This window comes from Schistocerca gregaria, chromosome 1 (assembly GCF_023897955.1).
Source record: "Schistocerca gregaria isolate iqSchGreg1 chromosome 1, iqSchGreg1.2, whole genome shotgun sequence".
Lineage (NCBI taxonomy): Eukaryota > Metazoa > Arthropoda > Insecta > Orthoptera > Acrididae > Schistocerca > Schistocerca gregaria.
Genome location: NC_064920.1, coordinates 597,009,435 through 597,031,304, shown reverse-complemented (window position 1 = coordinate 597,031,304; position 21,870 = coordinate 597,009,435). Strand labels below are relative to the sequence as shown.

The 21,870-nt window shown below is 49.6% G+C and overlaps 1 protein-coding gene across 1 annotated transcript in view; it reads right to left on the bottom strand.

Moving 5' to 3' along the window:
* LOC126358228 (uncharacterized) overlaps positions 1-21,870 on the bottom strand; it is a 230,950-nt gene that overhangs the window by 159,993 nt on the left and 49,087 nt on the right. The window lies entirely within an intron of this gene.

The following is a 21,870-nucleotide window of genomic DNA, read 5'->3' as shown; positions in this document are numbered from 1 at the left end:
TACCCACTGGCCTTCCGCTCCCGGAAAGAGCGGTTGGAAAGTTGGAGGCTTTCCTTTCACACGCGCCACGCGGAGTCGTACAATGCTCCTTTCAGCGACTGGGAATTCCAGAGTGCCCTATCTGCTTGCCCTGATACGGCTCCTGGGCCAGACCGCATCCACAGCCAGATGCTGAAACACCTCTCTGTGAATTGCCAGCGACGCCTCCTAGATGTTTTCAACCACATCTGGGTTGAGGGTGTGTTCCCGTCTCAATGGCGAGAAAGCATCGTCCTCCCCGTGTTGAAACCTGGCAAGAACCCGCTGGAGGTGGACAGCTACCGCCCCATAAGCCTCACCAACGTTCTTTGCAAGTTTCTAGAACGTATGGTGAGCCGGAGGTTGAGTTGGCTCCTCGAGTCTCGAGGCCTTCTGGCTCCGTCTCAGGGTGGGTTCCGTAAAGGCCGCTCTGCCGTCGATAATTGGGTCTCCCTAGAGTCTGCCGTCCGTACAGCCTTTGCACGCCGCCAACATCTGGTTGCCGTCTTCTTCGACATGCGGAAGGCGTACGATACGACTTGGCGATATCACATCCTGGCCACACTTCATGGGTGGGGTCTTAGGGGCCAGCTCCCGATTTTTATTCAGAATTTTCTGTCGTCTCGTTCCTTCCGCGTGCAAGTTGCTGCGTCCCATAGTTCCTCCCGGGTCCAGGAGAACGGGGTCCCACAGGGGTCTGTCCTCAGTGTCTCCCTGTTTTTAATTGCGATCAATGGGCTCGCTGAGGCGGTGGGATCGTCCGTCGCAGCTTCGTTGTATGCAGACGACTTCTGCCTCTACTACAGCTCCGCTGGCATTGCAGTTGCTGAGCGCCAGCTGCAGGGCGCTATCCGCAAGGCGCAGTCGTGGGCTGTAGCGCACGGCTTCCAGTTTTCGGCCGCTAAGACCTGCGTTATGCATTTCTGCCGGCGTCGCACGGTTCACCCTGAGCCACGCCTTTACCTTGACGGTGAACCTCTTGCTGTGGTAGAGACGCATCGGTTCTTGGGACTGGTATTTGATGCCCGGTTGACTTGGCTGCCTCATATTAGGCAGCTTAAACAAACATGCTGGCGGCATTTAAACGCTTTCTGTTGCCTTAGCCACACCGGATGGGGTGCCGATCGGTCCACCCTTCTCCGGCTGTATCAAGCGCTGATCCAGTTCTGCCTTGATTATGGGTGTGTGGCTTATGGTTCGGCATCGCCATCAGCGTTGCAATTGCTGGATCCCATCCATCACTGCGGGATCCGACTCGCCACAGGAGCATTTCGGACAAGCCCTGTTGACAGCTTACTTGTGGAGGCTGGTGTTCCTCCATTGCGGATCCGGCGCGACCGACTTCTGGCCGCTTATTCTGCCCATGTTTGTAGCTTGCCAGGGCATCCCAACTACCGTCTCCTGTTCCCGCACTCGATCGTCCATCTTCCAGACAGGCGGCCCCGGTCAGGGTGTACGATCGCGGTTCGCATCCGGGCTCTACTGTGTGGGATTGAGTTTTTTCCTCTCCCGCCTGTTTTCCGGGCCAATATCCGTCTGCCCCCTTGGTGTGTGCGCCGACCATGCATTCGGCTGGATTTGGCACAGGGTCTGAAAGACTCGGTCCCTCCTCCGGCCCTCCGCCGCCGCTTTGTTTCTCTCCTCGCCGAGTTTCCCGGATCTGCCGTGGCCTATACCGACGGTTCGATGGTCTCTGGTCGCACTGGTTACGCTCTTACTCTAGAGGATCATTGTGAGCAACGGTCGCTGGCACCCTGGAACAGTGTATACACTGCCGAGTTGGTTGCCATCTATCGCGCCCTAGAGTATATCCGCTCCCGCTCAGGTGAGTCCTTTGTCATCTGTAGTGACTCCCTGAGTGGTTTACGAGCTCTTGACCAGTGCTTTCCTCATTCCCGTCTGGTGATGGCCATCCACGAGTCGCTCCATGCTCTTGCCCGTTGCGGCCGCTCCGTGGTCTTTGTTTGGACCCCAGGTCATGTCGGCATCCCGGGCAATGAGCGGGTTGACACGCTGTCTAAACAGGCAGTGAGTTCACTGGCTCTGGAACTCGGCCTTATGGAGTGTGATCTCCTGTCGCTTTTGCGCCAGAAAGTGCTTGGTGCCTGGGGTGATGAGTGGCGCACCCTGCCCACGCCCAACAAACTACGGGCGGTGAAGGAGACGACCGGTGTGTGGCGCTCCTCCATGCGGGCCTCTCGGAAGGACTCTGTCGTCCTCTGCCGGCTGCGCGTTGGCCACACGTGGCTGACGCACGGCTATTTGTTGCTCCGGGAGGACCCACCGCTATGTCGCTGCGTGGCAACTCTGACGGTGGTCCACATTTTGGTGGACTGCCCGCTTTTAACAGGAATCACGCAGACGTTTGCGCTGCCTGATACCCTCCCTGCCCTTTTATGTGATGACGTTGCTATGGCGGACCTCGTGTTGAGTTCTATTCGGGCAGGGGGTTTTTATCGTATGATTTGAGTGTTTGTCCTTTTATTTCCTGTATTGACTTGGGCCTTTGGCCAGTGGTTTTAAACTGTGGGTTTTAATGTCATTCGGTGGTTGGCTTTTCCTTATTTTCATGGGCGGCCAACCACCTTCACACTCGGTGTGATTTTAGTTCCGTTTGCCTGGTCTTCGTCTGTCTTTCTTGTATTGTGTCGTCCCTTGTCTCAGTTCTCCATTTTTAACGACTGTCAGTTTTTATTTCGTGTGATTTTATCGTGGAACAAGGGACCGATGACCTTAGCAGTCTGGTCCCTTCAATCCCACACCCAACCAACCAACAACGGCCATTCTCCTTCGGCGGTCTCAGCAGGTAGGTCTAGTATTTCAGTACAGGCAGCTGCAATCCCGCAGCTTTTTTTACCCTGGCTACTGTATGGCAAGACGAGGAATCTAGACGACTGGGAGCGAAACAATGCACTAAGTACCTGGTGTGCAGTGGGACAGACGTAGATGCTTTTCTGGACTCGCATTCGGGAGGACGACGGTTCAATCCCGTGTCCGGCCATCCTGATTTAGGTTTTCTGTGATTTCCCTAAATCGCTCCAGGCATATGGCGGGATGGGTCCTTTGGAAGGGCACGGCCGGATTCCTTCCACGTCCTTCCCTAATCCGATGAGACTGATGACCTCACTGTCTGGTCTCCTTCACCAAAGAACCCAATCCAACCAAAACTGTAGATGCTTTTACAGTGACGTAACCATTTCGTAAGCACGTAGAACACACAGAAGTCAAATTTGGAAAAACTGTCTCTTTGGTAAAAATGCGCAATGTATCCTATTACAGCCTTCTCTATTGCATCTCAAGCTCTTCAGGCATACGAACGGCTGGGTGACATACCAGTGACTATTACCTCGCACAAAACATTGAAATTGTAGCAAGGAGGTATCTTTCACAGAGACATTATGTTCCAGACCTCGAGGAGCTATGAAGTGATATCGAATGGCGAAGTGCATACTTTGTGCGACACATACAGAGAGGTCTGGGGATAACCAAACAGATACAGGTGCTTCGGTCTTGCCTTTTGAAGGGACTGTTCTCCCAGAAAAGCTTACAGTTTCGGTGCACAAGTCTGACATGGAACCTGATGGTCTGCTTCCCAAGAGGTGTTCCCAATGTTTAAGCTCTCCTCATATGTCATCCCAGTGCAAAGCAGATCCAAAATTCGGCAACTGCGGAGCATTACTACACTGTCGTCCTTGTGACCAACATTCTTTGTGTGTCAGTTGTACTGTACATCATCCTCCACATTCACTAGCTTCCTCAGTATTTTGGAAAATAAATGAGAGTATAAATCACTTGACCATCTGTGGTATTCTGAGGAAGAAAAGTTTCTTAATGCCTGCTTTCTGTTGACAAATGACCATTTATGCAAAAGTCAATATGACATATTTACCAAACAAATCTACCGCTGCCCTCCACTCTCATGGTTCCCATGGCAACATCTTTGCGAACTACTTCCCACACCTGATCAGAGATGCAGGTTCGTCCTCTGGCTTGTACCAGCCACAGGCCTCATGCTCGGGATCCCTCTCCCTCGAAATCCGCAGATCAAAGGCCCAACACTAGCCAATGGCTTAAAGAGCAGCGGTTTGTGGGTTTGTGGGTCCCAAGGCGAATTAGCCCTCACAGCCTCTAAAAGCTGTGAAAGAAAAGAAAAAGGAGAAGAAGAATCGGGAGAAGGGTACTCTGATGTCCCGGAAGCGCCAGATCTCGCCCCTCCCGCCCCCTCCTCCAAATGCACAAACACCATCGTGTTCCCAGCAATGTTTCTTGATGTTCCCCTGCCTGCACAGGTGACGCAGTGGCCCTGGGACATGAATGGTCCTCCTGGCCACTTCATGTACAACCAGTGAAACTGTAAAGGACACTACTGTCACCTTCCGGACCTGCAGCCAATTTCCTCATACTCCGCAGACTGTATTCCCATCCTGAGAAGTCACTTCACTGACGCCCAATCTATAACGTTTCGTCCTTGCCGCGAAGTATGTCAGAATCTTATTGGTCTTGGGAGGGCAATTGGAGAGGTCTACGGCTTTCGCTCGCACAGATGCCACCAGGAAGTGGATTCCCCTGCATTCACATTGGAAACAATACTGGTGGTAATGCAAACTATCCCAGCGATCATCATTTGTAACACTTATTTACATGCCGGCAGGACTTTACTTCCCTTAAGATGGCCACCTTAATTCAGCTGCTATTCCTCTCCATTCTTTCCTCTTACTTGGAGATTTCAGGGTGCATCACCATCTGGGGGAGACAGGGTTGTAAGAGTCTTCTAAATGACAAATTGGTTTCTGATCTCATTCTGTGTCTCCTGAGTGATAATTCTCCTACCCACTTCAATGTCACTCATGGCAACTTTTCCTCTAACAACCTTCTGATCTCTTCCCCAAATATCAGTCGGCCGGAGTGGCCATGTGGTTCTAGGCGCTACAGTCTGGAGCCGAGCGACCGCTACGGTCGCAGGTTAGAATCCTGCCTCGGGCATGGATGTGTGTGATGTCCTTAGGTTAGTTAGGTTTAATTAGTTCTGACTTCTAGGCGACTGATGACCTCAGTAGTTAAGTCGCGTAGTGCTCAGAACCACTTGAACTCAAATATCGTGGCTTCTCTACATTCATCGCTCCATGATGATCATGATGATCTTTGAAAAAGTTACCACTTTTGAAATCTTGCTACTTCCCTTGCAGATGGACCAATTACCACGATGGACTCTTTCAAGAGCCAACTGCTACTTACAATAATGCTGTCACCTTTACATTCTGTCTTTCATCCTGTTTTGACAAGGTTGTTATCTCTGAAGTTACCAACCAAGGAGCTGGTCTGCTATCTCTCTTTCTACAGGCCTGCACCACAGCCCGACAGCCCTATGGTAGACAAAAAACATTGCAATAATTATTCTGGATCGTCTTAGGCCCCTTCAATGTCTCAAGCGCCACCCCTGACAATCCGCCCTCCTAAAATTTTCTGCACCAACGCTAACTATCTAATTAAGCGTAGAAAAATGGAATACATGTGGGAGCACTTCATCTTCTCCTTGGCCCAGGTGTGGGCCAAGCTCCGTAGTCTTCTGGGCCGCGAAATATTAACAACGACGCCGTGTCATGACCTTCTTGCTGAACAGATCGCGTTACGATAGCGAGAGAGCATCAGCGTCCCCTTTTTACCCAGCTTTCTTTTTAACACAGAAATGCCTCTGTTTCGCTATCCGCCAAGTCGAACTGTACACACTGAGACAGAACAAGATAACACACCACGAAGGAAGTATCCGAATGGGACGGAAATCGGTACATGTGATGTACATTACAATTTCAGAAATATTGGATGATCTGTTCAAGAGGAAAAATTTCACAGACCGAGCACATCAATAATGTTTTATCCATCTCTGGCTCTTCTGACAGCAGTTATTCAGCTTGGCATTGAGTGAGAGAGTTGTTGGATGACCTACTGACAAATATAATCCCAAATTCGGTACAATTGGAGCGTTAGATCGACAAAATTCCAAGATGGTTCAAGGGTCCTGCCTGTAATGCTCCAGACACTCTTCAGTTGGGGAAAGATGTGGCGAACTTGCTGCATAAAGTAGGGTTTGACAACCACAAAGGCAAGCTGTAGAAACTCTACCCACATGAAGGCGGGTATGATCAGCTGAAATGGTTCAAATGGCTCTGAGCACTATGGGACTTAACATCTGAGGTCATCAGTCCCCCAGACTTTAGAACTACTTAAATCGAACTAACCTAAGGACATCACACACACCCATGCCCGAGGCAGGATTCGAACCTGTGGCGGTCGCGCGTTTCCAGAGTGAAGCGCCTAGAACAACTCGGTCTCACGGGCTGACAAACACTATGGGCAAGGTCCTTAAATCAACCCAGGATTTCGACGATTTAATGCGCCTTTCGGACAGAATTTGGTACGAAATCCCTCACAAGGACATCCAACGACTGTCAATCAATGGCAATCGAAATAACTGCTTGCATACGGGCCAAAGGTGGACCAACGTGAACTGACTTGGTCAATTTGTGAAGCACTTTCTCTTGAATAAGTCGTTCAGTTTCACTGAAATTGTAACGGATTGTTTGTCTATTGTGTGAATCACATCTACAGATTCTCCTCCCATTCAGATAATTCCTTCATGGTGCTTCATTCTTTTGTCTTAGTCTACAATGAACAACTCACTGACTGTGAACTGCTTCAGGCTCTCGTTTCATGACACAGCCCCATGTCTTGATTGAATTCATAATATCTACTCTGCCCCTCTCTCTGACAACATCTTCTCCCCCCCCCCCCCCCCCCCTTACACTGTCCGTGTCTTCCTACCCTTCCTGTATCCTTATCCTGTTCCACCTCTCTCTGTTGGCATCTTCCAACTCCCTTTACCTTCGGGGGTAAGAACAGGCCCGCGGTATTCCTGCCTGTCGTAAGAGGCGACTAAAAGGAGTCTCCCAAGTTTTGGCCTTATGTGATGGTCCCCACTTGGGTTTGACCTGCCATTTTCCAAATTTCCGTTGTTAGTGCGTGCCATTTGGGGAAGGACGCCTTACGTGGTGTTTTTCTATTGGTCCATCGTGCACCTCCATCTTGCATGCTATCTATTGTCGTGTGGAGGGATTTACACCCCATGTCTTCTGGGTTGCCTCCTCGTCTTGTGCGCAATCCCCTTCTTAGCGCCCACGACAACTGTGGACCCTTTCAACACCTAAAATCCAGCACGGTAGCCAGTCCGTTGTGGTGGGGTCGTCATGTACCCTCTTGGTGGTAGCCCCCTGACCATGCAGGGATCGCACTACAGATGCCAGAGCTGTTTCCTCCCCATGCATGCCAAGGAGTATGTGCCCATCTTGTCTGGGGCACGGGGACTCCGGGCAATGGGATATCGACCAGGTACCCATTGCTTTGGCTGGGTGGCGCCCTTGGGGAGAGCCCTCGTTCGGAGTAGGTGGCATCTGGGCGGATGTGGCGCAATGAAGCGCAATAAATCTCACCAAGCTGGTGGTCGCACTGCCACCAGCGTCTATAAGCGAGGCAGAATTGAATTCGATGCTGCACAATATGATCCTCAGTCATTCCCCTCGTTGGCTGCGCCATGGGAGGGACACAGATCTAGTGCCAAGCAGGAGCCTTATGTACCACAATACCTTGTCTGCATCAGGACTGATGGTGATTCCTTTCTTTCGACAAAGCCTATGTTTTTTGTGGAACACCTGGAGGATAAGTTTGGGGAAGTGGCGGGGTTGTCTAAAATGAGGAATGGGTCCATCCTCCTCAAGACGTCCTCCCCAGCCCAGTCACGGGCGTTGCTCTTGTGTGATAAGCTCGGAGACGTCCCTGTTACCGTCACTCCCCACAGTAGCTTAAATATGGTCCAGGGGATTATTTACCATCGCGACCTCTTGTTACAGTCCGATGACGAGCTGAGAGCTGACTTGGAACGACGTGGTGTGCATTTTGTCCGTCATGTGCACAGAGGACCCAAGACCAACAGGGTGGCCACCGGTGCCTTTATCTTGGCCTTCGAGGGTGCTGTATTGCCTGAGAAGGTCAAGGTAATGGTTTACCGTTGTGACGTCAAGCCATACGTCCCTCCCCCGATGCAGTGCTTCCAGTGCTGGAAGTTTGGGCACATGTCCTCCCGTTGCCCATCCAGCGCCACATGTCGAAATTGAGGACGCCCCTCTCATCCCGATTATCCATGTGCGCCTCCGCCTGTCTGTGTCAACTGTGGGGAACACCACTCTCCATGCTCGCCGGACTGCCCCGTTCTTCATAAGGAGCGGAAGATTATGGAATTTAAGACCCTGGACTGGCTTACTTATCGCAAGGCAAAACTGAAATTTGAAAGGTTGCATCCTGTCCCTCTTCAAACTTCTTATGCTGCAGCCACCTTATCATCGCCTTCGCGGGCGGCAGTTGTCGCCTCCTCTGTGCCGCCTTCAGTGGGCCCTCAGGGCCATACATCTCTGTCTGCCCCCCTCGTGTCTGGGGGCAAGCGTTCCTCTGTTGCCCCCTTAGCAGTTGGGGGCAAACCCCCTTCTGTCACTCCCCCCGCACATGCTTCGGGAGTGACATCTGCTCCAAAACCAGTGGGCTCGATCCCTCCCCCTCTCCCTCCCCCTCCCCCTCCTCCTCCTCCTCCGCCGGCGTCGTCTCTGCCGGCTCCTCTCTCGCGGAAGGGGTCCCTCAGGGCTCTCCCTTCTTCCGTTTCTTCTGCTACCCCGCCGGATGTCAGCCAGTGGCTGAAGGTTCCTCCACCTGCTGGTCGTAGGGCTTCTGCGTCGTCGTCAGCCTCCGACACTCCTTCAGAGAAACTCTCCCAGCCCTCTAAGCCAAAGGACAGACGCGAGAAGAAAGGACGGATCGTGTCCAAGAAGAAGGACGCTCCGGCAGTTTCAGTACCACCTGCTGTCAATAGTTCTGGCTCTGGGGATGCGGTGGAGATCCTCGCCTCTGCCATGGATCTCGCCCTCACGGAACCCTCGGTGGCCTCTCCTATGGACACAGCTGACTCTCGCCCAGTGGTGGCCGTTGACTCTGCGGCACCGCCTGCCTCTTAGTCGCCTTCACGCCCTCCCAGTCCCTTCCTGCTTCCATTCTCCAGTGGAATTGTGGCGGTTATTTCCGCCACCTGCCTGAGCTCTGGATGCTTCTGAGTGTTTCCCCTGTTGTCTGCATTGCTCTTCAGGAAACTTGGTTTCCAGCAATGCGGACCCCTGCCCTTCGCGGTTATCGGGGATACTATAAGAACCGCACTGACTGTCGACGAGCTTCAGGTGGAGTTTGCCTCTTTGTTCACCACTCTGTCTGTAGCTCGCCAGTACCCCTTCTGACACCTTTAGAGGCAGTCGCTTACAGGATTGAGCTCTCGCCGGCTATTACTGTTTGCTCTGTTTACGTTCCTCCGTATGGCCAGCTCCCCCGACATGTCTTGGCTGCGCTGCTGGCTCAACTCCCGACGCCATTGGTGCTTCTGGGCGATTTCAATGCCCACCACCCTCTATGGGGTGGGACTGTCTCCGATGACCGCGGTCGCGCTGTGGAGCATGTGTTGGCTCAGCTCGACCTTAGCCTCTTGAACACTGGTGCTCCCACGCATTTCAGTGTGGCCCATGGCTCGTTCTCGGCCATCGATCTCTCTCTTTGCAGCCCCGGACTTGTCCCATCCCTTCACTGGAGAGTGCATCCTGACCTGTGTGGTAGTGACCATTTTCCCATCTATTTGTCACTGCCCCAGTGTCATTCTTCTGGGCGCCTGCCCCGCTGGGCTCTCAACAGGGCTGACTGGCTGGCTTTTACTTCCGTTGCCACCATTGCTTCTCCCCCACAGGGTGACATTGACAAGGTGGTCCGTGTCTTAACCTCTTCAATTATTTCTGCAGCCGAGACTGCCATCCCCCGCTCTTCTGCACTCCCTCGGAGGAAGACTGTCCCCTGGTGGTCACCGGAGATTGCTGAGGCTATTCGCGACTGTAGGCGGGCTCTCCATCTCCAGCGTCATAAGCAGCACCCGTCTCTGGAGACCCTCATCGCCTTTTCGCCTTTAAGAAGCTCCGTGCCTTGGCCCGTCGTCTTATTGCACGGCGTAAGCAGGAGTGCTGGGAGAGGTACATTTCATCCTTGGGCTCCCGTGTCTCCCCGTCGCTCGTGTGGTCCCGCATCCGGCGGATTTATGGATGCCAGACCCCTATGGGTGTCCCTGGAATCTCCCTGGACGGCGCTGTCTGCACGGACGCTGCCACCATTGCTGACCACCTTGCCACGCACTTTACTACGAGCTCTGCGACTGCAACTTACCCTCCTGCCTTTCGCTCTCTAAAGGAGCGCGCCGAGCGGACGCCGTTATCATTCCACACACGTAGTTCTGAAAAATACAATGCTCCTTTCAGCGAGAGGGAATTCCTCGCTGCCCTCGCCGATTGCCCTGATACAGCGACAGGACCAGACTGCATCCATGCGCATATGCTCAAGCACCTCTCCTGGGACTGCCACAGACACATCCTCACCATCTTTAACCGCATTTGGAGCGAGGGCGTGTTCCCGTCGCAGTGGCGAGAGGGTGTTATCGTCCCCATCTTGAAGCCCGGTGCGGACCCTCTGGCGGTGGACAGCTATCGTCCCATTACCCTCACCAACGTTTTGTGCAAATTGCTCGAACGTATGGTGGGGCGGCGTTTGTGTTGGGTCCTTGAGTCGCGCGGTCTCCTCGCTCCATCCCAGGGTGGCTTCCGTCAGGGCCGGTCTGCTGCGGACAATTTGGTGCGCCTGGAATCTGCTATCCGTACGGCCTTTTCCCGCCGTCAGCATCTCGTTGCTGTATTTTTTGATCTGCGGAAGGCATATGACACAACATGGAGGCATCACATCCTTGCTATGTTGCGCGAGTGGGGTCTTCATGGTCAGCTCCCAGCTTTTCTCCAAAACTTTTTATTGCGCCGCTCTTTCCGGGTGCAAGTCGGTGCCGCCTCTAGTTCATCTTATATACAGGAAGATGGGGTCCCGCAGGGCTCGGTGTTGAGCGTTTCCTTATTTCTAGTGGCCATTAATGGTCTGGCTGCAGCCGTGGGGTCGTCAGTGTCTCCTTCTTTGTATGCCGACGACTTCTGCATCTCATTCAGCTCAACGACTACAGGAGTCGCCGAACGCAGGCTGCAAGCAGCCATTCGCAAGGCGGCATCATGGCCTCTGACTCATGGATTTCAGTTCTCTGCGGCCAAGACTCGAGTCTTCTGCAGTCGTCGGACGGTCCACCCTCATCCGGAACTTTACCTCGATGGTCACCTACTTGAAGTGGTGGACACTAGCCGCTTCTTAGGAATCGTCTTCAATGCCCGGCTCACATGGGTTCCTCATATTACTCAGCTGAAGCAAAAGTGCTGGCGGCACCTCAACGCCCTCCGCTGCCTGAGCCATGCGTCTTGGGGTGCAGATCGCAGCACGCTGTTGCGATTGTACAGAGCCCTTGTGCAGTCCAGGCTTGATTATGGGAGCCTGGCCTATGGGTCTGCATCACCCTCAGTGTTGACGTTGTTGGACCCCATACACCACTGTGGGGTTCGGCTTGCAATTGGCGCTTTCCGTACGAGCCCCGTGGATAGTCTGCTGGTGGAGGCCGGGGTTCCCCCACTGCAGATTCGCCGCCACCGACTGCTCGCCGACTGTGCTGTCCATGGGCATTGCTCACCAGGCCATCCCAATCATCGCCTGCTTTTCCCTGCCAGGATCCTCCCTCTGCCTGACCGGCGACCTAGGTCTGGGCTTTCCATTGCTGTCCGCGTCCAGTCCCTGCTGTCGGAATTGGGGTCGTTCCCTCTTCTGCCGCCCTTCCGGGCCTGTGCACCCACGCCTCCCTGGTGTATGACCAGTCCGTCCGTCTGCCCGCCTGGACTTGGCATGGGAACCCAAGGACTTGGTTCCGCATGTGGCCCTCTGTCACCGTTTTCTTGCGCTTGTCGCCTCATTTTAAGGCTGTGAGCCTGTCTACACTGATGGTTCCCTGGTGGATGGCCGTCCTGCCTACGCTTTTGCTCATGCTGCCCATGTTGAACAGCGCTCCTTGCCGGCTGGCTGCAGTATTTTTACTGCAGAGCTGGTGGCCATATTGCGCGCTCTTGAGCATATGCGTTACTGCTCAGGTACGTCCATCGTCATCTGCACTGACTCCCTGAGCAGCCTCCAGGCTATCGACTGCTGCTATACCTCTTCTCCTCTGGTATCCTTTATTCAGGAGTCTGTTTTTTCCATTACCCTCTCTGGTCGTTCGGTGGTCTTTGTTTGGACGCCAGGTCACGTTGGCATCCCAGGGAATGAACATGTCGACAGGCTGGCCAAAGGGGCGGTCGACGCCCCCACTTTGGCGATCGGCCTCCCGGCTCGTGATTTGTAGCTGGCGTTGCGCCGTAAGGTGCTTCAGATATGGCGTGACGAGTGGCGTAGCCTGACTTTTCCGAATAAACTGCGGGCTGTTAAGGAGACGACCGATGTGTGGCGGTCCTCCCTGCGGGCTTCTCGCAGGGACTCTGTCATCCTGTGTCAGCTCCGCATCGGCCATACCTACCTGACGCACGGACATCTTTTGCGTCAGGAGGATCCCCCCGTGTGTCAGTGTGGGTCCCGGTTGACAGTCGCCCACATTTTGTTGGAGTGTCCCCGCCTGCGCACCCTCCGGCAGACTTTTAATCTCCTGGGCACGTTGCCTTTGGTTTTATGCGACGATGCCTCCATGGCTGACGACGTTTTAAATTTTATCCGTGGTAGTCCTTTTTATGGTTCCATTTACGGGGGACCTGTCCCTTTCCCTTTCTGTTCATCTTGTCCTAGAGTGTCTCATTGGTTGCAGATTTTAATGTGTGTATTCGGATGGTTGATTCTTTCCCAATTTTTGTTCCCATGGTCAGTCAACCAGTCTCCGGCACTCTTCTTTTCTTCCGTTTCTTTCTGTCCAGTGTTCGTCTGTACTCTTCTTGTCTCTAGTGTTCGCTGCCACATTGGTGTTCTTTCAGTGACTGGGGGGAGGGGCGTCTCCTCCCCCCTTGGGGTTTTTCTTGTTCCGTAAATTTTGTTTCGCCTGTTTTTGGAATGGGGGACTGATGACCTTAGCTGTTTAGTCCCTCTCAAACATCCCAACAACAACAACAACAACAACAACAACAACTCCCTTTACCATGTGCCAACTACCCCTTCTACACATTGCATCTATCTCCTTCATGTCCCCTCGATCCCTCTCTCTGTCCATCTTATCATCCTTCACATTCCTTCAGTTGACCTCATCTCCCCCTCTCGCTCACTATTCATCTTCTCTCACATTATTCTCTCTGCTCAGCTGTATCCATGTTCATGTCTCGGCTCTGCAAGGTTTTCCGATTGTACCCACACAACATGCATCACAACATGCATCTTCTTTCTATCCCTGACGTTTGTTCATCCCCTCTCTATACATTTACTCTAGCCTCTCTCTCTCTGCCTTCTCCTCACCTGGCCCTCTGTACATCTCCAATGCACTAACTCTCTCTAGTCATTACATCCCTCTTCAAACTGTCTCTGTACCTCGTCCCCTTTCCCTCTATCCATCTCCTCATCCGCCTTTCCATCTCACATTACCATCTCTCTCTAACTTTCTCCTCCCCCTCCCCAAATCTCATTGATCAGCCATTCACATCCACACATGTAGCTCATGCAAAAATGGCCGATCATGTAGGCTGATACTACATCCACAGCACACAGTTCGAGTTGGGCTGTCTACACGTATTGGGCGTGACAATCGTTTTCCCAAACCTCCAAATCGATTCAGTGAGACAGACCTGTACGACTTCAACTCAACAGGCCTGTCAAGCAGGCAGTCTGTATATCAGAAACTGGGAAAACATTTGTTGTTCCCGAAGTGTAAACTGTCCTGACAAATATCTCAACATGGCTGGCAGATACTACTCTCATCCAACGTGATTGTCTTGCAGGGCAGCCTAGATGGCGTGGGCTGAAATTACGTTTTTACTGGAATTTCCATTCCTGTTGCAGGTGCCAGTTATAAATACCACAGTGCTACTACTGATGAAGTTTTCTATTTGTGTGCCAAATTTGGTTGAAATCAGTCCACGAGTTTGGGAGGAGGTCCAGGACATTCAAATAAATACATACACTGAAGAGTCAAAGAAACTGATATACCTGCCTAATAATGTGTATGGCCCCCACGAGCAAGCAAAAATGCCATAACACGATGTGGCATGGACTCAGTTAATGTCTGAAGTCGTGCTGGAGGAAACTGACACCATGAATCCTCCAGGGCAGTCTGTAAATCAGTAAGAGTACGAGGGGCTGGACATCTCTTCTGAACAGCACTTTGCAAGGCATCCCTGATATGCTCAATAATGTCCATTTATGGGAAGTTTGGTGGCTAGCGGAAGTGTTTAAAGTCAGAAGAGTGTTTCTAGAGCCACTCCGTAGCAATTATGGACGTGTGAGGTGTGGTGTTATCCTGCTGGAATTTCCATAGTCCATTGGAACACACAATTAACATGAATGGATGCAGGGAATCAGACACGGTGTTAATATACGTGTCACTCTGTCAGAGACGTATCTAGTATCAGGAGCCCATATCAGTCCAACTGCACACGCCCCACACCATTACAGATCCTCCACCAGCCTAAACAATTCCGTCTTGACATGCATGGTCCATGGATTCATGTTGTAGTGTCCATACCCCTATACATCCATCCGCTCGATACCAGCTGAAACGATACTTGTGCGACCAGGCAACATGTTTCTAGTCATCAACAGTCTAATGTCGATGTTGACGAGCCCAAGCGAGGCGTAAAGATTTGTGTCGTGCAGTCATCAAGGGTACACGAGTGAGCCTTCGGCTCCGAAAGCCCATATCGACGATGTTCCGTTGAATTGTTCACACGCTGGCACTTGCTGATGGCCCAGGATTGAACTTTGCAGGAATTTGCGGAAGTTGAAAAATTCTCTTCAGTCGTCGTTGGTCTCGTTCCTACAGTATTTTTTCCCGGCCCCACTGTAGTCGGAGATCTGTTGTTTTACCGGATTCCTGATACTCAAGGTGCACTCGTGAAACGATTTTATGGGAAAATCAACACTTCTTCGTTACTCGCAGATGTTGTGTCCCATCAATCGTGCGCCGACTATAACACTACGTTCAAATTCACTTACATCTTGATACCCTGCTAGTGTGGAAGCAGTGACCGATCTTACAACTGCGCCAGACACTTGTTTTACACAGGCGTTGCCGACCGCACCGCCGTATTCTACCTGTTTACATATCTCTGTACTTGAATAACCTTGCCTGTACCGGTCTGTCTGGCCCCTTCAATGTGTGTGTGTGTGTGTGTGTGTGTGTGTGTGTGTGTGTGTGTGTGTGTGTGCGCGCGCTTGTGGTTGTGGTTGTGTTTGTGTGTGTTAATCTTTTCCTTGTTGCTTCGCATGCAATATATTTGGTGCATATACTATACACGTCTCCTCCTCCTCTTTGTGCCGCGCAGGGTAGCCGCGTGGTCTAGAAACCTTGCCACGGTTCGGGCGGTTCTCCCCTTGGGCTTGGGTGTGTGTGTTGTCCTTAACATAAGTTAGTTTAAGTTATATTCAAGTTATATTAAGCAATGACCTCAGCAGTTTGGTCCCATAGGAATTTTCCAAAAATTTCCATATTTGTCCTGTCTTTGTATCTTCTTTTTAGAAAAAAAAAGTGTTCCGTTAATTTGAAAAGTGTCACGTACAGATCATTTTTGATTCCTGATAGCAGCCATCGCAACTTCTTTCTTTCCTTGTTTGTGTCGGTGCTGACTCTGCTCTCTGTCCATCTACACCTCCATCCTCTCCACATTCGTCTCTTCTTTCCCATTATTTCCTTCATCCCTTTGTCTGTCCCCTTCCACTCCCTTATCACCTTTTCCATCCTCTCCTCTCCCTCTGCTAATCCCCTCCCCTATTCATTTCACCCTCCTCCCCTTGCCCCAGCTGTGGCCATATGCACATGGAACCCTGCAAAGTAGGTTGATACGGGAAGGCGATACTATTCCAACATAACGTGTGTTACACACATTGCAGCCTACACCCTGCTTAGCAATGGAGAGAAAAACTTTGGAGGAAGGTACACTTAGGATATTGTAAGTGTTAATTAATACTGACACCTGTTAGCGTTCAGGAGGTTGCTGAAATAGAGTATAAATGTATCTGTCGAAAAGGTGGCCATTAATGAGAGGTATCAGTGAAATTTCTGGCTGCCAGGTTACATGCTCTCTCAGTAGCGGGTTTCCGCATGGCGTTGGCGTTGGTAGATTCAGGGGAGTTCCACTAGAGTGCACGTATGTATCATTGTATGAATGAAACTAGATAAAGTAACCAAACGGTGTTCGAATGTTGATCACCTGCTTTCCCTAAGAACATCACACCCCGTAGCCACCCATTCTGAACCAGAAAACCTTATAAATATTTACTTTGTAGTTCACAATTCACTCCGCAGCGAGCGTAAATCCGCAGGTCTAGAAACTGCAAAAAATATAAATTATAGTTACGTTTATTTATTTACTTCGATTTCCGATGTTCATGTAGATTAGGCACATATCCTATTGCTGATGTGCGTACAGTTCATGCCCATGTACAGACATGTTCATATCAAATTCATGTTTCAGTTAAATTTATGCATTGTACATATTTATCTTGTGAGAGAAAACTAACTCTACTTCAACTTTTCGAAAAAAAAGCAAAATGGCTATAGTGAAAAACGTTACTCTTCCGTCAATTTTAAACATTTTTGGCTCAACCTTTTTTTTATGTGAATACATCCGCGATAACAACTCCACGTGTGAGTAATGATTTTTTCAAAACTCAAAAATTTAAAAAAGATAAAAATATTGTTTAGCAAATTGGATTTGCCCACTGAAATCTGCATGCAAAGATAAGTTATCAAACACATTTTCAGCCTTCTGCGACTTTTTTTACGACTGAATTGTAATTTCACCGGTTGTTGTTGTTGTGGTCTTCAGTCCTGAGACTAGTTTGATGCAGCTCTCCACGCTACTCTATCCTGTGCAAGCTTCTTCATCTCCCAGTACCTACTGCAACCTACATCGTTCTGAATCTGCTTGGTATATTCATCTCTTGTTCTCCCTCTACGATTTTTACCCTCCACGCTGACCTCCAATACTAAATTGGTGATCCCTTCATGCCTCAGAACATGTCCCACCAACCGATCCCTTCTTCTGGTCAAGTTGTGCCACAAACTTCTCTTCTCCCCAGTCCTATTCAATACTTCCTCATTAGTTACGCGATCTACCCATCTAATCTTCAGCATTCTTCTGTAGCACCACATTTCGAAAGCTTCTATTCTCTCCTTGTCCAAACTATTTATCGTCCATGTTTCACTTCCGTGCATGGCTACACTCCATACAAATACTTTCAGAAAAGACTTCCTGACACTAAATTTTATACACGATGTTAACAAATTTCTCTTCTTCAGAAACGCTTTCCTTGCCATTGCCAGTCTACATTTTATATTCTCTCTACTTCGACCATCATCAGTTATTTTGCTCCCCAAATAGCAAAACTCCTTTATTACTTTAAGTGTCTCATTTCCTAATCTAATTCCCTCAGCATCACCCGACTTAATTCGACTACATTCCATTATCCTCGTTTTGCTTTTGTTGATGTTCATCTGATACACTCCTCTCAATACGCTGTCCACTCCATTCAGCTGCTCTTCCAAGTCCATTGCTGTCCCTGACAGAATTACAATGTCATCGGCGAACCTCAAAGTTTTTATTTCTTCTCCATGAATTTTAATACCCACTCCGAAATTTCCTTTTGTTTCCTTTACTGCTTGCTCAATATACAGATTGAATAACATCGGTGAGAGGCTACAACCCTGTCTCACTCCCTTCCCAACTACTGCTTCCCTTTCATGTCCCTCGACTATTATAACTGCCATATGGTTTCTGTACAAATTGTAAATAGCCTTTCGCTCCCTGTATTTCACCCTTGCCACCTTCAGAATTTGAAAGAGAGTATTCCAGTTAACATTGACAAAAGCTTTCTCTAAGTCTACAAATGCTAGAAACGTAGGTTTGCTTTTCCTTAATCTTTCTTCTAAGATAAGTCGTGAGGTCAGTATTGCCTCACGTGTTGCATTATTTCTACGGAATCCAAACTGATCTTCCCCGAGGTCGGCTTCTACTAGTTTTTCCATTCGTCTGTAAAGAATTCGTGTTAGTATTTTGCTTCTGTGGCTTATTAAACTGATAGTTCGGTAAGTTTCACATCAGTCAACGCCTGCTTTCTTTGGGATTGGAATTATTATATTCTTCAAGTCTGAGAGTATTTCGCCTGTTTCATACATCTTGCTCACCAGATGGTAGAGTTTTGTCAGGACTGGCTGTCCCAAGGCCATCAGTAGTTCCAATGGAATGTTGTCTACTCCGGGGGCCTTGTTTCGACTCAGGTCTTTCAGTGCTCTGTCAAACTCTTCACGCAGACTCGTATCTCCCATTTCATCTTCATCTACATCCTCTTCCATTTCCATAATATTGTCCTCAAGTACATCGCCCTTGTATAGACACTCTATATACTCCTTCCACCTTTCTGCTTTCCCTTCTTTGCTAAGAACTGGGCTTCCATCTGAGCTCTTATCTCCAAAGGTCTCTTTAATTTTCCTGTAGGCAGTATCTGTTTTACCCCTAGTGAGATAAGCCTCTATATCCTTACATTTGTCCTCTAGCCATCCCTGCTTAGCCATTTTGCACTTCCTATCGATCTCATTTTTGAGACGTATGTATTCCTTTTTGCCTGCTTCATTTTCTGCATTTTTAAATTTTCTCCTTTCGTCTATTAAATTCAATATTTCTTCTGTTACCCAAGGATTTCTATTAGCCTTCCTCTTTTTCCCTACTTCATCGTCTGCTGCCTTCACTACTTCATCTCTCAAAGCTACCTATTCTTCTTCTACTGTATTTCTTTCCCCCATTCCTGTCAATTGTTCCCTTATGCCCTTCCTGAAACACTCTACAACCTCTGGTTCTTTCAGTTTATCCAGGTCCCATGTCCTTAAATTCCCACCTTTTTGCAGTTTCTTCAGTTTTAATCTACAGGTCATAACCAATAGATTGTGGTCAGAGTCCACGTCTTCCCTTGGAAATGTCTTACAATTTAAAACCTGGTTCCTAAATCTCTGTCTTACCATTATATAATCTATCTGATACCTTCTAGTATCTCCAGGGTTCTTCCATGTGTGCAACCTTCTTTTATGATTCTTGAACCAAGTGTTAGCTATGATTAAGTTGTGCTCTGTGCAAAGTTCTACCAAGCGGCTCCTCTTTCATTTCTTAGCCCCAATCCATATCCACCTACTACATTTCCTTCTCTCTCTTTTCATACACTCGAATTCCAGTCACCCATGACTATTAAATTTTCATCTCCCCTCACTATCTGAATAATTTCTTTTATTTAATCATACATTTCTTCAATTTCTTCGTCATCTGCAGATCTAGTTGGCATATAAACTTGTACTACTGTTGTAGTAGGTGTGGGCTTCGTATCTATTTTGGCCACAATAATGCGTTCACTATGTTGTTTGTAGTAGCTTACCCGCATTCCTATTTTCCTATTCATTATTAAACCTACTTCTGCATTACCCCTATTTGATTTTGTGTTTATAACCCTGTAGTCATCTGACCAGAAGTCTTGTTCCTCCTGCCACCGAACTTCACTAATTCCCACTATATCTAACTTTAACCAATCCATTTCCCTTTTTAACTTACCTGCTCGATTAAGGGATCTGACATTCCACGCTCCGATCCGTAAAACACCAGTTTCTTTCTCCTGATAACGACATCCTCTTGAGTAGTCCCCGCCCGAAGATCCGAATGGGGGACTATTTTACCTCCGGAATATTTTACCCAAGAGGACGCCATCATCAATTAATCATACAGTAAAGCTGCATGCCCTCGGGAAAAATTACGGCCGTAGTTTCCCCTTGCTTTCAGCCGTTCGCAGTACCAGCACAGCAAGGCCGTTTTGGTTATTGTTACAAGGCCAGATCAGTCAATCATCCAGACTGTTGCCCTTGCAACTACTGAAAAGGCTGCTGCCCCTCTTCAGTAACCACACGTTTGTCTGGCCTCTCAACAGATACCCCTCCGGACGCGGCCGATTTAAAGGCTACCACATAGAAAGTGTGGTGTCTGGCGGTGACACCACAGTGTTAAAAAACGAACTAAAAACTAGCATTCCCACCGTTTCTCTCCCACACAGTGTCTGCAAAACACCTCGACGTGTTGACAGAGAGTGGAGACGTTTTACATCAAAAGCATTTATAACTACAAAGCTGTGTAACTGCTATTGGTTTTCTAACTAACGAAACAACGTACAGTGTTCCTGGATTGTCTCGTATACTTCTTTGTCACCTGCCTGGTTGGCCGTGCGGTCTAACTCTCAGCTTACCGGGCGGGAAGGAGCGCCTGGTCCCCGGCACGAATCCGCGTGGCAGATTTGTGTCGAGGTCCGGTGAACTGGCCAGTTTGTGGATGGTTTCTAGGCGGTTTTCCATCTGCCTCGGCGAATGCGGGCTGGTTTCCCTTATTCCGCCTCAGTTACAGTAGTCGGCGATTGCTGCACAAACAAGTTCTCCACGTAAGCTTATACCTCCATTACTCTACCACGCAAACATAGGGGATACAGTCGTCAAGTGTGAGACGTTCCCTGGGGGGTCCACCGGGGGCCGAATCGCACAATAACCCTGTGTTCGAGGTGGGGTGGCGGAGGGGTGAAGTGGACTGCGGTAGTCGTCGTGGGGTTGTGGACCACTGCGGCTGCGGTGGGTACGGAGCCTCTCCGTCGTTTCTAAGTACCCGGTTAACATACAATACAATACAATAACCAAAAGAAAGGAATTTGTTCCAATTTGTCTCGACAGTAACGAGATCATTATGGAGATCATTATGTGCCGAATGCAGTCTTGAGCTGTGACAGAACGTGGATTCTGAAGCTGGTCGAGAGTCCGCGGCGAAGCCAGCGCGCCGCCTCTCTCCGGGTCTGGACAGCCGGAGGCGGCCAGGCGCCGCCGCCGTAGCCATTCTCCACGCTGGCTGGCGCGCGCTCCTTATTCAAATGAAGCGGCAGCCGCCAGCGCGGTGATATACTTTATTGTCCCATAAATGACGTCATAATCACACAAAGGCGCCGTCAGCATTCCAAGAGCTCCGTTGTGGCGGGTGATCCGTTTAATAACAGGAGTGATTCACTCGTCCGGTTCCTGGTAACCAGCTGTTACTTTTTGATTTATCTGCGTCTCTGATCTCAAGTGGCTGCACTGTTTTCTTATATACGACCAATCTAAAGAGCAATAACTTTTTCGAGACTGAAGATCAAATTAGTTTTGTACACAGTTACACGTCGATAAAAATTCGTTACGTCCTCGTTTGTTCGCTTCAGGTGGTGTCTAGTGGAATACATAAACGTGCGTAATTTCGGTGCTTTGTTTTGCCTTGATGTGGAAGAATATTCATGGAAATTTGACTGAGGACTATCCCATAGTCGACCGCTGTAGCACAACGGTTCTAGGTGCATCAGTCCGGTACCGCGCTGCTGCTACGGTCGCAGATTCGAGTCCTGCCTCGGACATGGATGTGTGTGATGTCCTTAGGTTAGTTAGGTTTAAGTAGTTCTAAGCCTAGGGGACTGATGACCTCAGATGTTACGTCCCACAGTGCTTAGAGCCATTTGAACCATTTTAACTTTCCCATACGGAATTTGGTTGCTAAATTCAATACTTCACTAGTGTAGCAAAGTCAGCAGGTAAATGACGCATTGGTAAGATGGATTCTTATCAAGAATGTATCGCTCAATCCAACGTAA